This window comes from Leucopleurus acutus, assembly GCF_964270905.1.
Source record: "Leucopleurus acutus genome assembly, chromosome: X".
Taxonomy (NCBI): Eukaryota; Metazoa; Chordata; class Mammalia; order Artiodactyla; family Delphinidae; genus Leucopleurus; species Leucopleurus acutus.
In genome coordinates, this window is record NC_139148.1 from 111,534,857 (window position 1) to 111,541,472 (window position 6,616).

Genomic DNA, 6,616 nt, shown 5'->3' on the forward strand with positions numbered 1-6,616 from the left:
GCATCCTTGAGGCCACCTCTGGTCACCCCCACTGTCCCTGGCCCTGCAGTGGCCTCCTGGCTGCAGCCTACAGGCTGAAGGAACAATTGCTGCCTCCAGGCTCCCTACTGTGCCTGTAGAGGGAGAGGAGGGGGTGGTGGCTGAGTCCTCTGGCTGTGTTACCGCCACCCCAGGGTCAGGGAGACCAGCCAGGTCAGGGGCACATACACCAGCGCCCCACCCACCCATGTGTGAGCCCATCACTCCTAAACCCTAGGCAGACTCCATGCCAGTTGACAGCATAGGGAGTTAAGCCGTAGCAATCCGGCCATGGGGTAGGAGAGGACGCGGAGAACAACCTGAGGCACAGTGCCCAATCACTCTCCCAGACTTCCCGGCACGTGTGTCACCCTTTGAGCTTTCCAAAGTGCAGCCACTGGGACAAGGCTGTTAAATCCTCCACACTCTTGGATGACCTTTAACCTGTGTGGGCAGAATCTGGTTTCCCCATTTTACAGATAAGAGAACTGAACTCCAGATGAGGTGGGACCTGCCCAGCGACACACCGTGTTTGGTGGGAACGTGGCGGGGCCAGAGTGGGTCAGCAGTCCAGCTCTTTTGCTCTTTGGCACCGTGCAGAATCCCTTAGCCTACCTCCCAGCCCCTTCCAAGTTCGCCAAGCTGGGGCAGGGGGAGGGTGGGGGAGAGCTGTCTCTGGCCAGCCCAGCCGTTAGCCACCTGGGCTCACATCCTGCTGAATGCTTAAAACAGCCTGGCAAGGAAGCCTGCCTCTGGGTTTTGCATTGTCTGCTCTGCAGCCGGGGACTGCTGTTACCTGTGGCTTTTGTGGTGGGAGAGGAAGGGGAGGAGTTGCGGTGGCGGCGGGGTTGTGAGGCTCCCAGAAGCTCAGTTGGGGAGCACATGTGTTTGAGAATGTGCAAGTGAGCATGCGTGCGCGTACGTGGATTCGCATGAATGCCACGCCCAGCCAACCACCTCCTGTGCTAAAGGACGGGTAGCCTCGTGGACCGGATGAGGGGAGCCCCATGCTGGAGGACTTGGCAAAGGTGGTCACGGAAAGTTGGGGCCAGCAGAAGTGGAGCAGAGTCAGGGGAGGAGAGAAGCAAGTCTCTGGGGCAGAGTGCTGGGCGAAGGCACCAGGCCGAGGAGTCCCCCAGACGGGACCAGCAGGCCTAGCTTGCCGAGCGTGAGGGTGACCTGTGACAGTTATCACCACCGATACTTGCACCCAAAGGCCACAGCTCTGAGCCATCCTCACTGAGAGCCTGTAACACCCAACAGCGGGCCTCTGTTTGCTGAGTCATTTGTTCCCCCAGAGGCCCACCCCACAAAGACAGCTGCTCATAATAAAATTAGTGGCCATCGTCGCCACCATCATCATCATCATCATCAGAGGTACCATCCACTGAGTGTTTACTATGTTCCAGGCACTGTGCTTTACATGCACTCTTTTACATGTTTTTATTTTTATTGTGGTAAGAACATTAAACATGAGCTCTACCCTCTGAAATTTTTAAGCATACCATACGTTATCGCATTTTCCCATTTCATCCCCACAACCTCTGAGAAAGTACTTTTATTGTTCCCATTTTACAAGAGCGAGGCTCATAGAGATTATCCAAGTCGCTCAAGGTCACTCGTCAAGGATATGAAAAAAGCAGGAATCAAACCAGGCAAATGACTCCAGGACCCATTCTCTCAAAAAAGGGCAAGGGATCTGGATTTCACTATTTTACAGATGAGAAAACAGACTCAACCAGGATCACATGGCTGGTGAGTAGGACTTAGCTCATGTTCTCCACACGATCCTGCTTCCCCAGAGCCCTCCCGCCCAGGCCTTTACCTTTGACCCCTGACACTTGATCCTGGGGTTCCTGGGCAGCAGGAGGGCCTGGGTGCCTGGCCAAGACCCACTCGCAGGCCGTTCAGCCCAGGGCAGCTCACATGCCCCCCTTTCCTCCCTTTAGTGCAAGACCCAGGGCTGCGCCTCATCTCCTCCCCACAGTTTAACTGCCTCTTCTAATCCACCATGTTTGGATTCAGAAGCCTGGCTGCAGAGGGGGCCACAGCCACCCGAGCGCCTCCCCTCCAGGGCCTCAGATGCCCGGCACACGGAGCATCCTGCTTCAAGGGCTTCCCTCCAGATCAGGCAGGGAAACGTTCAGGGCACACACAGCGGGGCTCCTAACACGTGCAGTGCACTTGAGACATCATTAGGAACCGAAGATAAATAAATGTCCCCTTGGGCTCCGGTCCTTGCTTTTTCTGCTGGATAATAGAGCTTACAAACCCCTCCTCGCCTGCTGATTCCCGCTGTGGAGCAGGCCACGTGGAAAACTCCCTTTTCCTAGGTGTTAGGATTCTAGGGTCCTTGTACCAGCTGTGTGGCCTTGCTCAAGTCACTGCACCTCTCTGGTGTTCAGTTATCCCTTCTGTAAACTACCTGGACCGCCTTCCTCATGAGGTGAGAAGCCCGTAAGATCCAGATGTGACAGCGCTCTGTAAGCCAGGAAGCCGCACAGACAAGAGATGAAAATGCTATTATCTGCCCACCTTTGGAGGGAGGTAAGGAAAACGTTTGGGACCAAAATTTTACATACAAATTGTCAAAACCAGACAGGTTTTTGAGCAAGTATCTAATCTGTTTTCCCAGCTATGCTTCCCAGAGCTCAAGGCTCCTCAGAAATGCCACAAGGCAAAGCAGAGCCCCAGTACACCTGAAAATGATGCAATGCTGTCAATGAACTATACTTCAATTAAAAAAAATAAGCAGCTGGATGGACTTCCCATAAAGTTGTACTGGAAGCAATTGCAGGGCCACCTCCTGGGTGACTGACCTGTGCAGTCGCGCAAGGCCTTGTGCTTAGAAGGGCCCCACTCTTGATGTGATGCTCTGCTGTCACCATCTTGAAATCTTTAAGAATTTTTTTAACAAGGGCTCCCGCACTTTCATTTTGCACCGGCCCCACAAATGCCATAGGCCGTCCTGACTAGGAGCTCCAGGACCAAATAAACAAACAAAAACCAGGTTTGGTCCCTTCAGTGTCCAGACGGGGAAACTGCAACAGCAGCCCAGAGAAAGGAAGGGACTTGCCCAAGGTGACACTGCCCTTTGCCCAGGAGCTGGGATGAAGTCCCCAGCATTCCTGACTCAGCTCTGCTGGCTCCCCTGTGCCTCTCAGTGTGCGCCTCTGTCACTCCCTTACTGGCGCTGATGAGCAAAGTGAGGCCCATGGAGACCAGTTTGATGTCACACAGCTGTGACAGCAGTGGTGACGATGGGATTGAGCTACACTTTTGACCCTTTTAATCCTTTTTGGAATAGGAAAGAGCGTGGGTAAGATGACACATACATACATACCTGCATACGTACACAAAGAGTCTAAATGGTTCACTTTCAAAATGATAACTCTCAGGGCTTCCCTGGTGGCGCAGTGGCTGAGAGTCCGCCTGCTGATGCAGGGGACACGGGTTCGTGCCCCGGTCCGGGAGGATCCCACATGCCGCGGAGCGGCTGGGCCCGTGAGCCATGGCCGCTGAGCCTGCGCGTCCGGAGCCTGTGCTCCGCAACGGGAGAGGCCACGACAGCGAGAGGCCCGCGTACCGGAAAAAAAAGAAATGATAACTGTCAGTTCTCTCTCATTTGCCCGCCAGCTGCTCCAGCTGTTCACGGGCTAGGACCACAGAAGGGGCGGGGCTCGCTACCCTTCACCAGCTAAACCACGTCAGCAGTGAAGTTTACCAACTCACTGGGCACTTCCTCAGTGGGTGGGCACTCTTGGTGCCAAAAAATAGGAATATGAAAGAGTCGAGAGCAACTGTTTCCTCTCTGTCCATCTCTGTCCTCCAGGGTTCTCTCAGCTGGGAGTGGGAGGCACTCCCCAGCGCCAGCCCTGCCCAGCCAGCCCTTGCCCTAAGGCTGGCCCATCTCCTCACTTCCTAGTTTCTTTGTGAAACAGGAACCGAGCAAGCAGCTCAAGTGAGGTAGGCTGGCGGTGAGAAAGCCCCAGTGGCCCAGGGCAAGGCCCTGAGGCTGAAACGCCAACTCCCTCCCCGGGGCCCTGCGTAGTCCTAGGCCCTCTTGCTTGTCACACCTCCTGTGTTCCAGAATAGCTTGGGCTGAGGGACCCTGCCCCATAAGGTGGAGACACACAGGATATGGGCCACCAGGTCACGGAGCAGAGATTCAGCTGGGGCCCAGATGAGATGTAGAAGCAGGTGCCAAGGCAGGACTGGAGGCTGGAGTGAACAGCAGTGGAGTCCCCCACCAGGGACCAAACTTTCCATGCACTGGGCACCGGGCCAAGAGCACTCTCTCCATACGTGCCATCTGGGTAATGCTGGTTACACTTACACACACACACACACACACACACACCACTCCTCCCCCCTCCCCCCGAAGCAAGGCCCACATTATCATTGTCATTATCTAGAGCTCATTGCCCAAAGTCACTTGCCCAAGGTCATGCAGTCAGCAGGTGATGTGGGGCGATGAATTTGAATCCAGTTCTACCTGACTCCATTTATTGGAGATGTTATCCTGCTCCTCCTCTCCCAGAGCCCTAGACAGCTGTCTCCAGTCCCTCCCAGTCTCCCATAGAAAGGCCCTCCGGTGAGTCCCGAGTGTGTTTTTAATCAAGCACCAAAGCCCAGCCTCCTCTTCTGATGCTAATTGCCACAGCTGCCTGCAGGTGTTAGTTTTTATTTGTTTTTAAACCAAGACCTTATCATGAATTCAGAGATTCAGAGATGACTGTCTTTCCCTCCCATGAGCCCCTGCTGCCGGGGACTCCCTAGTGTTCCCAGACCTGCCAGCTCGTGTGTACTGTCTGTGTGCGTGGGAATGGCTGCCTCCTGCCCAGGTCCCTTGCTCTCCTCTGCCCTCCTCCCACCTGCACTTCTGCTCTCCTTGCCCTCCCTGCCTAAAATGACCACCATGAAGTCTGATAAGGGCTCAGGCTACCACGATGGACTTCACCTTGGAAATGCCCAGGTATTTCCAAGGGACTATGTGGTCTCTGTTTGAACATTTCTAGAGACGGGGAGATCACTACTTACCAGGGCTGAGCTAGTACCATCTGAATATCAAAAATGTCTTCCTTGAAATGAACCCAAACTCCATTTACCTCTTCCCCGTCATTCCTGGCCACCCAGAATACATCCCCCTCCTCTACACGACAGCTGTTTGAAGTCAACTTGCTTCCCAACGCCAACCCTCTAAGCCAGATAGTACAGATGTTGAGTACTCCCCAGGCTGACAAGGGCTCCCCTATAGATCGCCCCCACTTGATCAACCCTAACTCTCCATCTGTTGTGTATATGATGCCGCTTCCAGATGCTCCCCCCATCCTCTTCACTCCCCTCTGCTTCAAGGTGGCCCTGTGGCGCCCCAATCAGCGTAGGGTGTCGATTCTCTCACGTCCTTGTTCAGGAACTCTGCATCAGAGGCACTTGAGCCTAGTGGTTAATAGCACGGGCCCTGAACCTAGACCAAGCCTGTGCTCAAAACTCAGCTCCCGTCACTTCCTAGCTGTGTGGTCTTACACAGTTTGCTGAACCCCTCTGATTCTCGGCTTCCTCCCTGGAAAATGAGGATGACAGCAGTGCCTGCTTCATAGGGTTGTTGTAAAGCCCACCGCCTGCCACTTAGTGTTCTTACTTTCGACTGGATATGTGTGGGTGGCAGGGGGAGGTGAGAATAAGAATTATTCAGGAAGTTTTCCAAACGTAGATATCGCTTATCCGAACTCTTACTCTCTCAACGCAGGATTGTACCCATTCGCAGAGTGAGGGATGCTTTCATACATGTCTGGGTCCCATCTGCCCAAATATTCCACTCATGATCGTCTACCAAATTAGAATCTCTTGCAGGGAGGTGCAGGTGGGGGGCTGCTCTATGTGAATGCCTACAATGACCTTTGTATCTCTGGAAGCCCGGTATCCACCCTCTGAAGGTTCAGACGAGTCTCACTATTGGTGGAACACCTCCCTACCCCCCCACACACACACCCGCAATATTGCCGTTAAATCAAGGCTCTCCTGCCCCACGTTTATACTGGACACATCTTTGCCATAATAATCCCAATTTAAACTACTTACCCGGGTGGGGTGGGGAGCCTGTGCCGGGATTAAATAACGTTTCTGAAGTGCCTGATGCAGTGCTTGTCAAAGAACAAGTGCTGGGCAATGTAAGCTTGCCGCCCCACCTAGGATGTAAGCTCCCGGGTGCAAGGGACCTCGACAGCTATTTATCTTGCATCTCCTCTGAGTACCTGGCACGAGGACCCAGAGCTAGCTCCTAGGTCCTGTTTGCCAGCCCATTATCAAGTTTGAGGTGGCCTTGTTCACTGAACTACTGACCCGGATCGCTTCTTTAGTTGAGGGCTTTATGTACCTGGATCAGAACCTATAAAATGCAAATGTGTTGCCTGGAAGGGAAACCTATTAAAAAAGTGTTTAGGGCCCATTAGCCAGCTGGGGCCTGACCTAACGGAACTGGGGCCAAGGCAATCTGCTGGGAGAGAAAATTCCGGGAAGGCAAGTCCGGATGAGGGAGCCCAGGACCCCCGGAGTGGAGACTTCTTACCAGAAGCGACAGATCTGAAAAGAAGCCAGA